This window comes from Panthera pardus, unplaced genomic scaffold, assembly GCF_024362965.1.
Source record: "Panthera pardus isolate Hobbes unplaced genomic scaffold, ASM2436296v1 HiC_scaffold_27, whole genome shotgun sequence".
In the NCBI taxonomy this organism is placed as follows: Eukaryota; Metazoa; Chordata; class Mammalia; order Carnivora; family Felidae; genus Panthera; species Panthera pardus.
Window position 1 is genome coordinate 120,260,570 of NW_026526843.1, and position 16,135 is coordinate 120,276,704.

A 16,135-nucleotide genomic window follows, 5' to 3' on the forward strand; every position below is an offset into this window, starting at 1 on the left:
AGAGCCTGAGGTCCGTCAGTTAGCTGAGAGTCACTTTAAGCTAAAGGAGAGGACATCATGAAAAATGGATACACGGTGTGCTTGGGTGGCTCAGTCCGTTAAGCATCTGCTTCTCGATTTTGGCTGAGGTCATGGTCTCAGGGTTTGTGAGTTCGAGCCCTGAGTCAGACTCTGCTCTAACACCATGGAACGTGCTTGGGATTCTCCAACCCAGCTAGTAAGGGGAAGAGGCAGAGTTTGAGCCAGGACGGTAAAATTCAAGGCTCTGCTCTTAACTATGTTTTCTTTATCACCGTAAAGATGAACTGGGGACATGGCGTGGGGGGGGGGGGGCAACTTACACAGTGTTTTGTTTATTACCTGTGCACAATTACTAGAAATCTTGCCGTGAGCTGTCCAGTGTTTCTACCAGGTCCCAAATTACAGAATTACTGTGTTCTTTAAATTACCAGGAGCTTTGAAAACATCTCAGGGAGTAGCAGTTGTATGCAGGCTTTCTTGAGTTTAGAGTAGACAACCCATCTTTTTAAAAATATTGAAAATTTTACTCAAAGTAATATTTCAGTCCTATTGAATACACTAAAAACAAAAAAGGGAATCAGTACATTGAAAACCTGGAACAACGACTGATGTGTTGTGTTAACTAACTGGAATTTAAGTAAAAACTAAAACAAAAAGAAATAAAAAAAAGAGTGGACGTGTGTTGTAAGGGGAACAGAGCCTCCTACGGGTGTCCCCCTTGTGTGTCCGCTGGACAGGTGAGTTCACCTGGGATCCTCAGGTGTGTGTTTTCCATATGCCTTCTGTGTAGATTGTACCAGCTCTCCACAGCTCCCTCACCTTGGATGTGACTTCCACAATAAGGTCTACGGAAGGGACAGGGGAGGGCGGGATTCCCCATCTCAGCTCTGTCTCTTCATGGCTGAGCATTTTGGGATCACATTCCCCCTCCCCTCGGAGCCTGCAGAGAATTTAAATGAGATAATAGGGGGCGCTAATGGGCATGCCCACAAACACCACTGGTTACTGTGGTTTGAAATACATTTCTACTTGCTGGGATGAGCCCCGGGTGTTATACGTAGGGGATGGATCATTGGAATCTACTCCTGAAATTGTACCACTGTGTGCTAACAATCTTGGATATAAATTAAAAAATGAATAGATACTAAAAAAATTTTTTTAAAGGAAAAAACTACGGGCGCCTGGATGGCTCAGTCGGTTAAGCGTCCGACTTCAGTTCAGCTCATGATGTCACAGCTTGTGGGTTCGAGCCCCGTGTCAGACTCTGGGCTGACAGCTCGGAGCCTGGAGCCTGCTTTGGATTCTGTGTCTGTCTCTCTCTCTCTCTGCCCCTCCCCTGCTTATGCTGTGTCTCTGTCTCTCAAAAATAAATAAACATTAAAAAATTTTTTTAAATAAAATAAAAGAATAAAAAAAGAAAAAATAGAATATATTTCTGTATCTCTCTGCTGTCCCTCCTACGACATAAGCCACTGTCCGCGGGACAGACATTGGATATCCCTTAGATGCCTCCTTGTGGTTTCCTCCCATATTAGGAAACTCCCCCAAATATCTGTTCCTGACAGATCATAACCGGCACTTACGAAGAGACACCAGACAGGTCGGGTGCTCTGAACACACGGGGTACAGAATTACACCAGTGCAGCAAGGTCCGGAGGCTCTCGGGAACGTCCTGTTTACTTTTCATAAAAAACATACAAAACTGTCACTGGAGGGAGCTTTTCACTCAGTAGGGAAAATGTCTATTTGGTTATTTAGAGATCTCTCGACTACATTCACTGCTTTTCTTTGTACTGCTTTTCTTTGCGCTGTTTTTCTTTGTACCGAGTGACCGAAAAGGCAGGAATACGTGTCTGAATTAATTTAAATACTCAATAATATTTCAATCAGTATAATTCATTTTAATTATGTAATATCATTTATTTATACTTATTTAAGTTTTCTTTTTTTTTTTTGAGAGAGAGAGACAGAAGCAGTGTGAGTGGGTGAGGGGCAGAGACAGAAGGAGAGAGAGAGAGAATCCCAAGTGGGCTTTGTACTGTCTGCACAGAGCCTGATGCGGGACTCAGACCCATGAAGCCACGAGATTATGAGCTGAGCTGGGGTCGAGTCAGATGCTTAACTGACTGAGCCACCCGGGCGCCCCATTTATTACTTATTGAATGATATCAATCATTTAATCTGAAATTAATTTTAATACTTTCTTGACCATTAATAGTACTTTAATTGTATTATTTTAGCGATTTGATCATTTAATTCAAGTATTAATTAATCAAAATATCTATTTTATACAATCTCCTCTATATTAGAAAATGCTTATGTAATATGGAAATTGTGAAATATGAAATTATAATTATGAAAATCCTTTGTAATGGCATTATTGATGGTATTAATGATTAAAATATTTACTTGTCTGTTTATCTGCTAACATTTTCTAAAATGTACAATTTAGCGGTATTAGGTCCTCCATTCACAAAGCTATGTAAGCATCACCACTACAGAGGAAAACATTTTTAATTGAAGGGAACATTGAAAAAAAAAACGAATATTTTAGGTTTTTTCAAAGTCAAAATTGCATTCGGTGATGATCAAATGCCGCCCTCATTAGCTTTCTAGCTGGTGAGATCTCGTTCGTGTCACACAAAGCCCATTCCTATGAGCCATCAGTGACCACGTGTCATGAATGTCCAAGGCCCATGACCAACGTCTGATTAGGAGGAAGGTGACCTAAGTCCCAACTTGTACCTGAAGTGAAGGACACGGAGGGCAGCTCAAAGTTCTCCTCTTTGGGGTGGCAGGAGCTGGGGTTTGATTTATCCTAGGATAGAAGTCCTAAGTTTGCATAATTCCTTAGGCCCAAGAGAAAGACGGCAGGATGTTGGAGAACATTCCATGCCTTGCCTCCCCCACATTGTAAGTTGTTGAAATTATCTCTGGGGAATACAATGGTCTACATGCCGCGTGCATATGAAGACATTTCTTCACAGATAAAAGCGGGATCGCCCACAGCGAGTGGCCTTATTAGGAGGTGAGATTTCCCAAGTGTCCCTTGACCTGCCTGGGAAGTTTTATTCAGAAAAAGGGCCATGAAAAAGTTTATTTTGAAAATCACACCCCACTAAGAAACGAGCGTATTTCCCAGAAAAGTGCTTCAGTGTTTGGGTTTACAAAGACATGTATAAATTTATTTCTTGGTCTTATATTGGACACTGTTTTATGTGTCTCATCTTGCTTCAGGATACATTAAAAAGTAATGAATGCCTTTAAAATTTGAATGTAGTGAATTAAAAGACACTGGAATTGTATAGCTATTGACTTTTAGCTTTTATGTGCTGATTCCCGGCAATTAAACTTTCCTCATTTGACCCTGTTCTAAAGGATTAAACAATGAAATGTAATTGTGTGAAAACGTTATAACATTAAAATACATAGAAAATATCAAATTATTAAGATATGTTTCATATTTTCTGAAGTTGCTTTTTTCCCTAAAGTATACTAAAATCTATTAAAAGGAAAAGATATAACACAAATTCTAATTCCTACATATTAAATCTTATAACTTGAATTATTTAAGTAAATTTGTGAGTTTCAATCTATGTTTTCAAAATGAAATTTCATCTACCATTTAACCTTCTCCTGGTGGCTAAAATAAGGAATAATAATATATATTATGTGTATATATTATAACATATAGGTTATATATTACATATATACAACATATACTTTATATAGTATATATACTAGTAAACAATATTAAAAAACCATTATATAGTGTGATACATATACGTATTATGCATATATGCATGTATCCTTATGCATATATTGTTATGCAAATACATATGTACAGCATTATGCATATACAAATACGTGTTATATCACTATATCACTATGCATATAGATATACACACCATTATGTACATATGCAAACACATATCATCATGCACACACATACAGCACCATTATGCATATATAAATACCTATAACATGCAAATACGTATATGCACATATGTATCAAACCTTTGATATGAAATATAAATGTTTAAATATTGAGATCGCTATATATGTCTAGCACTGCGTGCATACACATATTTTCCATGTAATACATATGGAACTACACATGTATGACTTTTTGAAATATTGTTCTATGCTTACTGTAACACATTTGTCGGTGGCCTTGCCAGCTTTCGTGAACACCCCATGAATCAGGGACAACATCTGTAGCCACAATTTGGAAGATGCAGAGAAGAGATTAGTGCATGCTTGGCGGTGCTGGGGAATGATGTTTTTTACTCAACAATCTTCTGCATCGGGACTTGGCAAGCTTTTTCTGTAAAGAGCCAGAGAGTAAATATTGTCAGCTTCAGCCTAGGAGGTAAAATCGAGGATATTACGTGGGTGTTTATACAGCCTTTTGTGGTGCAGCCATCTACCGGTGGAAAAGCCGTTCCTAGCCATGGCTTGCACACGCTCATTCTGTAGTCGCTCTGGGAGGAAGTGTTTGAGAAATTAATGCATTTTTTCACTCACAGAAGCAATTCTGCAGCTCAAATCTGTCCACGCCTCAAAGCAGCGTCTGCCTTAGCAAGAGCAAGGCTGTAACCCACAGACCTTGGGGCCATTAGCATAAGTCACCTTCGAGTTCAGGAACATAGGTCAATTCTTGGGGAAGTTTCTGGGGACATGAAAGGTGTTAGTTGTGGGAACAGATAGTTCAGGCTGCATTTAGTCTCTGCCAGAGGTGAGACCTAGATCTTGCATGACAGGGTGTCCAATGTGTCCCTTATTAACTCTGTGTGTTTACTGGTTGACTTGTGTCTGTGATACAGGAGACCCTCGGCAGTAGGGGCCCCAGGTCAGGGACCTGCACTGTCCAGGTGTGTTGACCGTACTGCATGAAGGGGTTTAGGAGCATAAACCACAGTTACAAATATTCTTGTGTCACTGTTCCCTGGCTCTTAATTGTGTCTAAATTTCTGCTTCACGCATTAAACAAAAAACAAAAAACAAAAAACAATATCTAAAATGAGACACCACGGGGCACCTGGGTGGTTCAGTCGGTTAAGCGTCTGGCTTCGGCTCGGGTCACGATCTCATGGTTTGTGAGGTTGAGCCCCGCGTCAGACTCTGTGCTGACAGCTCGGAAGCTGGGGCCTGCTTCGGATTCTGTGTCTCCTTGTCTCTCTGCCCCTCCCCTGCTCATTCTCTGTCTCTCCCTGTCTCAAAAATAAATACACATTAAAAAAATAATAAATAAATAAAATGAGACAGGACTCCCTCATGGTAGCTCTGAAGAGTAATGAGATAGCACGAGAGCCTTTTTCTGTCCCCGAGCAAAGAGGACCTGTGACTTCACATAAGTTTTGGAGATTGAGAATGTCAAGGAGGCAGCAGCAAATTAAGAGTTGATATTCCACAGTGAGATTCAGGGAGATTTCCAGAGAGGAGAGAGCAATGAACTTGGGGGTTGGTTCCCATATCAACTCCTGGTATCTAGGAAGCCCTCAGTGGATGTTTTCCCAATCAATCCATCAATCAAATATCCATCAATCAATGCATGATAGATAAGACCGTAGATGTAATCTCACTGGTAAACGTGCAATTGCATAAATGATTCAAGCGGGGGAAATGCACACTGATCTATACTCCAGGACATGATATTTATTGGTGGCATGAATTGGCGTCTGGAAGGTTGTGCTGTGGCCTTGGTGAGGAGCCAAAAGCTATGAGATTTGGCATTGCCAGAGAGGGGGAAGAGGGGCAGATATAAGTGGGTTTTAGGGGTGAGCTGATTTCCCAGGGCCGGGCCATAACAAAGTACCACAATCAAGGTGTCCTGCTTCCCCCTTCTTATAAGAGCACCGGTCATATGGGGTTAGGGGCCACCCTATTCTGGTATGACCTTATCCTAGATTCCACCTGCAATGACCCAATTTCCAAATAAGGTCACATTCTGAAGCCCTGGGGTTGGGACCTCGGCATATATTTTTTGCGGGAAAGCACACAGAGAGGGTAACCAACCACACCTTTTGGTAAATAACACGGCATGAAAAAAGAACCGATTTCAATGAGTCACAAGTGGTCCCGAAGCCTCTTAGTGGGGTCTAGATGGCCTTGATCTTAACTGAAAAGGAAAAGAGCAGGACAACCTTATGGCTTGAACCCACTGGGTTTATAATGCCTGGGAGTTGTTGAGGAAAGATTTGGCTACAGGCAGTTGGACATAGGAGAACTCACGTGTGCGGTGTGATCCGGTCAATAGAACAGATTTACCTCCTCCAGGAAGTGCGTTATTGCACGGCACAGAGGTAGGATAACAACGTGAGGCTGACTTATGTGCTGCTGGGAACGTCTCCAAGGCACACAGGTGTTTGTGACCAAAGCAGTGTGCGTGATGATGTGCAGAATGTATTAACATCATCGTAAAAACAAGATGTGTGTGCAAGGTACAGTACGGACTTGCTTGTGTATTTGCAGAAAGTCCTGGGATGAAAATACAAGATGGTAAAAGCCTAAGCAGAGTTTTGGAGGTGTACTGAACACCACTTTGACCCCCTGGAATTCAGCACTGTTTTATGGTATTATTTGAAAACAAACAGCTGGTTTGAATGTGGGTATTGGCCTTGCATTTGGGTTGACACGTCGTGGAATGGTTGCTCTGAGCGTTTCTGCACATCACTGTGTGGTGTTTCGCAGGTGGAGGCTGAGATAGAATCATTCGGGGGCAAGGTGTGTGGAGGCCAGTTTCCCTATCGTGACACATCTGACTTCAGTCCGTGATGCACAGAGTCTAACCACATGGCACGGTGTCTCTCCTGGAAGGAAAGGAGACAGATAAGCTCTTGGAACCAACACCCAGCATTGCAACGGGTGAACCCTGTTAACAGAAGAGAGAACAATAATGTGAACGGTCCAGAAAATATACCGAGAAGTAATATTGCTTGTGTGGGTAACAGCTTTTGAGCTGTGAGTGGTTCTCTTCTGACTTGGCTATTTAATGATCCACGTTGCTCTTTACATGCAAGAGAGACAGACCATTAGCACACCCTGTTGGGAAGTGAGGATACAGAGAGGTCCAATTTTACAGCACATTGGTTTTCAGCCAGGACGGCCGATGTGACAGTGGGCTTTACGGGAGTCATTTATCTTTGAGGCTTTCTTGGAGCTGGTCCATAACTGCATAGACTTGGTTTAGCCATGCAAGCCGTCAAAGGCGCTGGCATCTCCAATGCCTCTGGAAAGTGTATTATAGTAAATGCAATTTAAGAGGCTGTCTGACAACCTCCTGAGTAGATGCTGCGTGAGAGCGCGGCGCTCACTCCTGCAAAAGAAGAACTCAAGAATGTCGTGCCTTCGTTATGGTGAGGCCGAGAACCGACAGTGATATCATTTGGATTGGGTGTAGTGAACAAGCACATGCGAGTTTTATTTGCCCAAAGTTACCATTTCTCACCGTGGTTTTAATTTAAATGTATGCTTAAAAAACAAAGTCTTGGGGCGCCTGGGTGGCTCAGTCAGTTAAGCGGCCGACTTCAGCTCAGGTCATGATCTCGTGGTCCGTGAGTTCGAGCCCCGCGTCAGGCTCTGTGCTGACCGCTCAGAGCCTAGAGCCTGTTTCGGATTCTATGTCTCCCTCTCTCTGACCCTCCCCCATTCATGCTCTGTCTCTCTCTGTCTCAAAAATAAAAACGTTAAAAAAAAATTAAAAAAAAAAACGAAGTCTTTAAATAGCAGGAAAGGAAGGCATATTAAAGATGTACATCATGTGTCTAAGAACATAGGCAATCCCCCCACTCATTTACAGGTGTGGATTACAGATGCATCTGAAGTTTGAAAGGCATACAAACAGGGCAGAAATTTGACTTCTCCAAGACCCGGCCGTTACCAGAAGCAGAAGGCAGGGGGTGACAGGAGATTGCAGAGGTGGAAACACGCAGGGTAGGCTTCTGATAGACTTTGAATTGAAGATTATATAGGCCCCTCGTGTTCTACCGACATTTGTATGAGGAAGCACTCCATGGTCTAGTGAGGAATCCAAGCCACAGATGGGATAAATCGCCAGGTAAATCTCTTAGCATTTCATATTATGATCTTGTTTCTAAACCACCGCTGTTCACACTGTTTATGGATTTCTTCGGTTAAATCTCAAAATTACCCCAAATGCAAACCCACAAAAAAAAACCCACCTACAATGAACAAATATTAATAAGTTTATGTTCTTGACAGTTTTTAGATGTTTGTTTTGAGAGGGCTGGAAGGGCAGAGAGAGAGAGAATCCCAAGCAGGGTCCATGCTGTGAATGCAGAGCCCATATGGGGCTCCAAATCATGAACCGTGAGATCATGACCTGAGCCAAAATCAAGAGCCAGACGTTCAACTGAATGAGCCACCCAAGAGCCCCTAAAACATATTCCATATATATATATATGGACCTTGTCCATAATAATGGAAGGATAATTAATGGAGGGCATATTACAACATATGCTAATTTTGGGGTCGTGGTGTGGGTTGAATTATGTTTCCCCCCAAAAAGATATGTGAAATCCTAACATCCTTACCCCCAGTCCTCGTGAATTCAATTTTATTTGGAAATAAGGTCTTCATTTAATAATGAAGTTAAGATGCCTTCATTAGGGTCGACTCTAATCCGATATGATTTATAAAAAAGGGAATTTTAGACATAAAGACAAATTTCAGAGAGAAATATCATTAGGCTTATCATTAGGCTTTGTGGAGGGTGTTATATATTCCTCAACTAGTAAGAGTTTTGCGAATGTGCCAAAATCCAGTGAAATCAAAACAAAAACAAAACACGCTAATGAATGGACAATTAAGACTTGGAATCACATTCCGAAGTAATTCTCCATTTCTGTCAGTATTCATTAGAATTAAATTTTAACGTGGGCTCCAGCCTGACTCGGAAGGTACAGAGGAATGCTTCCTGGCTGGGTCGCGTGGAGGAAAAGGCTGGCATCGTCCCCCCGAAGGTGGCAGAAGGTAGGAGACCTCAGAGACTGTTTACAGGGAACGTATTTCCACACTCCCCGTCGCTGCATAATTCAAACCCACTCTGCTCAATTGGATATTTTAATCTTTAAAGTGAAGAGGAAAAATATAACCTTTTAGAAGCAAATCTTCAGGTGGGAACGTTAACGTGTTTGCCTGAAAAGCCATCCATTTTTGCTGCGGCAGGCAATTTGTGGTGGGAAATCATTTTCATCTCAGCCGGGAGATTGGAAAATAAACGTGTCAATGGGGGTTTTTCACAGGGAGTTCTAGAGGTGGGAGGCGGCCGTGGTGGGAAACAGGATGATATTTTGTCACCGGGACCTCATCTGCATGGGATGTGTTTTGGGCTTTGTGACCTGAAGCTCTGTGGCTTGTGTCTGAATCAACACCAATCTTCCAACAAATTTAAATTCCAGTTTTGCGCAAACATTTTTCTTAAATGGGCCCAAATTGCTCTAAACTGTTCAAATATAAATGGTAATCAGTTTATTTCAATGTGAAAGGAGTTAGTGTTGACCTGTAGGCATCTCAGCTTCGAGGGCTGTTATCAGAACACAACTGTGAGTCCACTGAAGGTCGGTAAGGCTGGCGATTTTGGTCACTACAGTGTGAGACACGGTGCCATTTGGTGGATCTCTTCCCGGAGGTATCCATTCGCCTATGTGTAAATGGAATAAATACTACTTTCCCTGCTGAGCTCAGTGCGTGTGCATAATTTGCTGTGGCACAAAGATTTCTCTAACGTCATGTAGAAACCTCTTTCGTACCCACCTTACTAATTAACGGTCTGAAATATGTTGAGAACATAGGTCCTAGTCAAGCTTTGAGAAGCACTCTGGTGTCTCCAGGGCATGGCTCTCAGGCTTTTAACCAGGACGGTCTTTGAGCTCACGAACATCTACCTGGGGAAAGTGAACGTCACCAGCAGGTGGGTTTGCACGGAGGGTCCCGCGTAGGGGGAAGTAGGAAGACGTTACTGTCAACCTGCAGACTCTTTGATCCCCAGGGCAAGCCGTTTCACGGTTTTCTAAGATTTAACGGTCTTCGTTGTAAAACAAAACAAAACAAAACAGAACAAAACCAAAAGCAGGTATAGTATCAGGATGTGCCTTAGACAGCTGAATGGCTACCATGATATGTTATTATTTGAGACCGCTCTTCTGAATTCATTGAGGAGAGAGATGGTCAGGATGAGTCAAGGGCTCTTCTGAGGCACATGTGTAAACGTGCTGCCCACCAGGACTGAAGTTCAAGTTAACGCTAACTAGCCGGGGAGGATCCGGAACTTTCTGACCAAGAGCCGATTCCAAGGCTGAATCATCTTCACAGCAGGTACAGGACAGAACAACTCTCTCTCTCTCTCTCTCTCTGTCTCTCTCTCCTTCTCAAGTGGAGATAAGAATTGGCAGATAACAGTATTCCAAATTTCTGAAAACTAAAACCTTCCTCTTGTGTATGTGTGCGTGTGCCTAAGACTTAAGTTTTTTTTTGTAAACCAGGGTTTTGGGGGTACATGGGCGACTCAGCTGATTGAGCATCTGACTCTTGATTTGGGCTCAGCGTGGGGCTCCGTGCTGAGTGTGGATCCTGCTTACAATTCTCTTTCTCCTCCCTCTGCCCCTCTCCCCTGCTCACACTGGTGCTCTCTCTCTCAAAATAAAAAATAAATAAAATAAAAAAGTAAAATCTTAAGGAAAAAAAGCAGGATTGGGTTCACTGCAAAAATTGCAAGGGAGGTACGGAGAGCTGCTATGTTCCTCCTTCTGCCCCACATGCCCACGGCGTCCCCCGTTACCAACTTTTCTCACCACGCGGTGCTTTTTTTAAACAGGGATGAACCTACACCGACAGCTTAGACTACCCCAAGTCCTAGTTTACATCAGGATTCACGCTTGCTGTGCCTTCTGTGGGTTTGACGGATGTATGATACGCATCTGTTCTGTCTGTCCATCTGCTGTCCCCCCGTCCCTGGAGACCCCCGACCAATCTGTTTACCATCTCCATAGTTCTGCCTTGTCCAGGATGTTGGACTTGGAACCTGTCTCCTCGTGTTCTGAATTTTTTCCCTTCCAAGATTTTATTTAAATCCAAGTTAGTTGACATAGAGTGTAGGGTTAGTCTGAGGATCCTAATATTTTGAAGGAGAAATGATTGAAAGCATGGAGGCAAAGACAGGACCAGGAAATGCCTTGAACACAGGTGTCCTTTTATATAAAAAAATGTTTTCAGGGGCACCTGGGTGGCTCAGTCAGTTAAGCATCTGACTTCGGCTCAGGTCATGGTCTCACGGTTCGTGGGTTCGAGCCCCACATGGGGCTCTGTGCTGACGGCCTGGAGCCTGCTTCCGATTCTGCATTTCCCTCTCTCTGCTCTTCCCCCACTGAAGCTCTGTCTCTCTGTCTTGCAAAAATAAATACGCATTAAAAAACGTTTTCAGGGGCGCCTGGGTGGCTCAGTCGGTTGAGTGTCCAACTTCGGCTCAGGTCACGATCTCACGGTTCGTGAGTTCAAGTCCCGCGTCAGGCTCTGTGCTGAGAGCTCAGAGCCTGGAGCCTGTTTCAGATTCTGTGTCTCCCTGTCTCTCTCTGACCCTCCCCCATTCATGCTCTGTCTCTCTGTCTCAAAAATGAATAAACGTTAAAAAAAATGTTTTCATATCCACAGTGACTAGCACAATGTATGGTATCTATTAGACATTTCACATACAGTTAATAAAAAATATTGTATGGCAAACTGGTGTGGGAACTGGAGAATGTTTCAAAACTCCACACATTTGTAAAGACGTATGCAATATCGTACAGAGTCTGTCCCACCTCTGCTGTGAATAGAAAGGCTGTTCTTTATGACGTGAAACGTGAGACATTCAGGAACAGGTCCTTCCAATATGTACTGTTTTGCCAGTGGCTGTCCAACGCAGCTTTCTCATTCACCAGATTCATTGCTCTTGTCATCACAGACACGATGATTTTTCATTAGCGCCTTCACCCAGGTCTACGTGTGAACATAGCACTTAGTTAACTCATGAGAAGCTGGAAATGGATGCCTTCCCGTTTGGCCGTTTGCCAGGATGAGTACACGATTGGCATGTGATCGTGGGGTTCGCAAACATCTGTCTCCTTTGAGACCACACGGTACCTACCGTTGGCTGTTGGGTCAGTGACCAAGACTCCTTTCCAGATCGTCACCACAGTTAGGATAAAGTAGCAAGGGCTTCTGACTGTCGAGCACATTTGACACTTAGGTAAGCATTCCGCTTGGTAATATAAAATGCATCAGTCCTTTTAAACAGATGGCCTGGGAGAATGTCTCTGAGTTTACATTCGAAAAAATACGTTCCCTGCAAAGTTCCCAGGCACATTTCCCAAAGTGGGAAGATACCGGATCTGAACTGACAGGCAACAGAGGTCTCCCGTCCCTGCCTTAAGATCGCTTTGGAGCCTGGCTCCCAGCCACGTCCGTGATCTCTCCCGAGACAGACCCGATGAAGCAGAGGAACGTGGCACTGAACCCCCAAACAGCAGAGGCCTGTGAGAGTGGGGGCTTTCCCCAGTCAACATTATGCAAAACGCACCCTTGGATCCCATAGGCACGTACGGAAAATTAAGGGTCAACATGTCAGTGGAAACGGCACAGGCACCTTGACCAAGCACGATGCATGTAAAAGAAGGAGGGACTGGACACCCAGGGCCCCTAAAGCAAAGAGCTCTGTCCATCAAACAAGCATGTCTATCAAAGCACATGCACACCGTGTGTGATGAGCACCCTGCCCGGCTCATCTCCGTTTTAACGGCAGAGGGAGCTCAGTGACACCTGGGGATCTGGCACCTGCAGTTTGCTGCTGTCTCCCGTTCACCAGACGGAAAGGTCCCCCTTCCCCCATTTGTCTCCCCTGAGAACTCGCACCCGCCCTTCAAGGCTCAGCAAATGTATGAGCTTCCCAGGGAAACGTTTTGTGCACAATAATTCCACAAAGGATCAGGCCACTGTGCCGATAACTGTACCGCAGAGTGAAATGCAGGCACGGAGGCGTTCTGAGACCTCAGAAACAGAGAAGCCACCCGTGATGCAGGAAAACTTGAGATCCGCACCATTAACTGATTGTGGGACATGACCCGGCCCGCCATCGATATTCCCGCCAGCCTGAGCAATACATATACCATGTTGGCTTCTCGTGTTCAAAAATCATCAGATATTGTTGCCTGAAGGTGGGAAAACGAGCAACGAATTCTCCCTCTTGTATGTTCTTGGGTCAGCTCGCGTCTTGGGTCAGATGCTCGCGTCTGTTTCTGATTTCTGCCTTTCCTTTGGCTTCCTTTAAACCCCAAGTACTGAACAAAGACGTATCCTCCAAGGAAGGTGTTTCATTGGGAGGGATGTTGTATAGCTATGTTCTCACACTGGCAAAGTCTCAATCAGGCAGGTGTCTCTTGGGTCGTCTTTGCACTTCGCCAGGTTTGAAAAGAGGGAACCAACCCACAGGCAGGTTTACCATACAACACAGAGAAGTTTCTTCAAGAAGTTTCCTTAATGCGAGCACAGCAACGATGCATTATTTCACAAGGGTAAGGCTTTCTTTACGGGGAAAAAAATCCCCTTGGGGCGCCTGGGTGGCTCAGTCAGTTAAGCCACCGACTCTTGACTTCGGCTCAGGTCATGATCTCACAGTTCGTGAGTTTGGGCCCCGTATGGTGCTCTGTGCAGACAGCTCTGAGCCTGCTTGGGATTCTCTCTCTCTCTGCCCCTCCTCTGTTTACACACTCTCTCTCAAAATAAACAAATAAACATTAAAAAAAAAAGAAAAAAAACCCATCTGGAATGTGGAACTTTGTATGCAGAGGACAATAATGTCGAGCCGTGAGCTTATCTGTCTTTTATTTTCATTTAGCCAAGCACCAAGTGTTTGGAGGGATGGGAAGAAAAAGTAATCTAAACAATAAAAAATATCAAGTTGACCTTTTACTGAGTACCCATCTCTGCAGCCCAAGGCAACAAGCTACATGGAGTTTCTTTTCATTAAACGAAATTATTCTATCGTATGAAACCGTCACCTTCATATTCATTTAACCTTTCTGATGGTTTTCTTGCCTGGGAGGCGTGCAAGAGGAAATGCCGAATGCAGAGAAAAAGGAAGAGGTTTTAAACTTCAACATAAAGCAACTGGCAGAGGGGTTTGATGTTCCTGTGGACGGGCCAAGAGCCCAGTCATGTTATGGTGGAAAGCATGGCTTTCTCCACCCTGAAACGAATGATGGCTTGGCAGTGTAAAGACTCTTAAAATAATGGTCCTCCTATGCTTTGGACAGAGGGTCTCCACTGCGTTGCACTCAACAGCTGAGACGCTAGAGGTCTTTCAGTGTTTTTAAAACAATGAATACGCTGACTTTCCCTGTGAAAGTGGTTCGCCCATAGTGTTGAGTCATGGATCTCAGTCTGCCTGTTGTTAGTTGTCACGAGAGGGTGCCTGCGGTAGAGACGACCACAGTCACAATGGCTTCCCCCAACAAGAATCCATTTCTTGCTAACCTCATAGTCTACACCAGGGGTATTGCCCACACTGGGGAGAAACAGGTGCTCTTTCAAAGACTAAAAGGAGGCTTTACCTGTGCAAGGCAGGTAGAGGTGACCCTGGCCATTGGGGCTTTGCCATCAGACAGGATGAACGTAGCTTGCCAATGGCACCCACTGGTCTTGCCCAAAGCCCACTGACGAGAATTAACCCCGTGGTGTTGTGTAAAGGTGGAGATGTGATGGGAATTCTAGACGGTGACAAGGAACAGGAGACCAGGCGATACTGTAGGGCCAAGCAGCCAATCTCCGCCACAATTATGCGCAGTGACTGGCCGCATGTAACGCAGCGTTGGGCGTATTTTGCTTTTATCTGCCTATCACGGTGAGATGGGAAAGGGAGTCCCTTCTACCTATTGCTTTCCACCTCAACGGTGAGTGCAGGACTCATTGGTCGTGACCACCACAGCTCACCCCTGCTCCCACAATCCTATTAAATATCTCTGCTGGATTTGTCTCCTCCTAACTGGAACCCAGCCTCGTGGCAGCCCAAAGGTTGGTATTTCTGTGAGATACAAATGGGTATCTGTGAAGCCCTATTTGCCCTCAGAAACCAGTGTTTATGATCACTGAAAGAGGAGGAAGAGGCCAAAAGAGGAAAAGATACGTTTTTCATAAAGACGGGTTCTCCAATGTAGCAGGAAAATGCCCCATGTAGGACTCTGGGCTGACAGTGTGGAGCCTGCTTGGGATTCTCTCTCTCTCCGTCTCTCTTTCTTTCTCTCTCTCTGCCCCTCCCTCACCTTGTCTCAGCCTCTCAAAATAAATAAAAAACTTAAAAAAAAAAGAATAAGGTTTCAAGGAAACTGCAGTTGAAGAGTTTTTATGAAGACCCTTATATTTAAATTGATTTACTTATATACAATGTGTCTATAATATATAACATGTATGTAATATATAGGTATTACATATTTATATATAGTATGTATGTATGTATTATATATAATGTACATAGACATGTGTATAATATATATTATATATGTAATATATCTCTTACATACATACAACTAATACATAGGATAGAAGTATGTTAATTTATTTGCTATGTTTAGATAATGTAATGTTTAATAAATGATAAACATATATTATGTGTAATATGATTATATTAAATAATGGTTATAGGCACACCTGGGTGGGTCAGTGACTTAAGTGTCTATCTCTTGATTTCAGCTCAGGTCATGATCTCTCACTTCCTGAGCTCGAACCCCCCGCATTGGGTTCTGTTTTGCTAGTGTGGAGCCTGCTTGGTATTCTCTGTCTCTTTTTCTCTCTCTGCCCCTCCCCCACTTGCTCTCTGTCTCCCTCAAAATAAATAAATAAACTTAAAAATAAAGAAATAAATAATCATTATAACATCATGTTATATGTATTGAATATATGTTATAACAGTATCTATGTGATGTGTGTCTATAATTATGATAGTATATACTAATTTACATAAGTACACATTTACAATAAGTTACAGGTTTTAGTGCTTTAAAGTTCTTTCATATACAGCATCGCACAAACCCGTCTCCCATGCACACTGCCCCCGGGTACCAGA

General features: G+C 43.4%; 2 long non-coding RNA genes across 9 annotated transcripts in view; both read right to left on the minus strand.

The window, feature by feature from the left end:
* LOC109256177 (uncharacterized) overlaps positions 1-16,135 on the minus strand; it is a 267,030-nt gene that overhangs the window by 21,240 nt on the left and 229,655 nt on the right. For all 8 annotated transcript variants that reach the window (XR_008418351.1, XR_008418348.1, XR_008418347.1 and 5 more), the window contains one exon: positions 4,174-4,348. This is a non-coding gene — a long non-coding RNA (uncharacterized LOC109256177). The remainder of the gene's footprint in view (positions 1-4,173; positions 4,349-16,135) is intronic.
* LOC128773866 (uncharacterized) lies at positions 6,783-12,259 on the minus strand. Its single transcript, XR_008418352.1, has 2 exons — positions 12,167-12,259; positions 6,783-6,833 (listed from the first exon to the last, which is right to left on the minus strand). It is a non-coding gene; the product is annotated as an uncharacterized LOC128773866 (long non-coding RNA).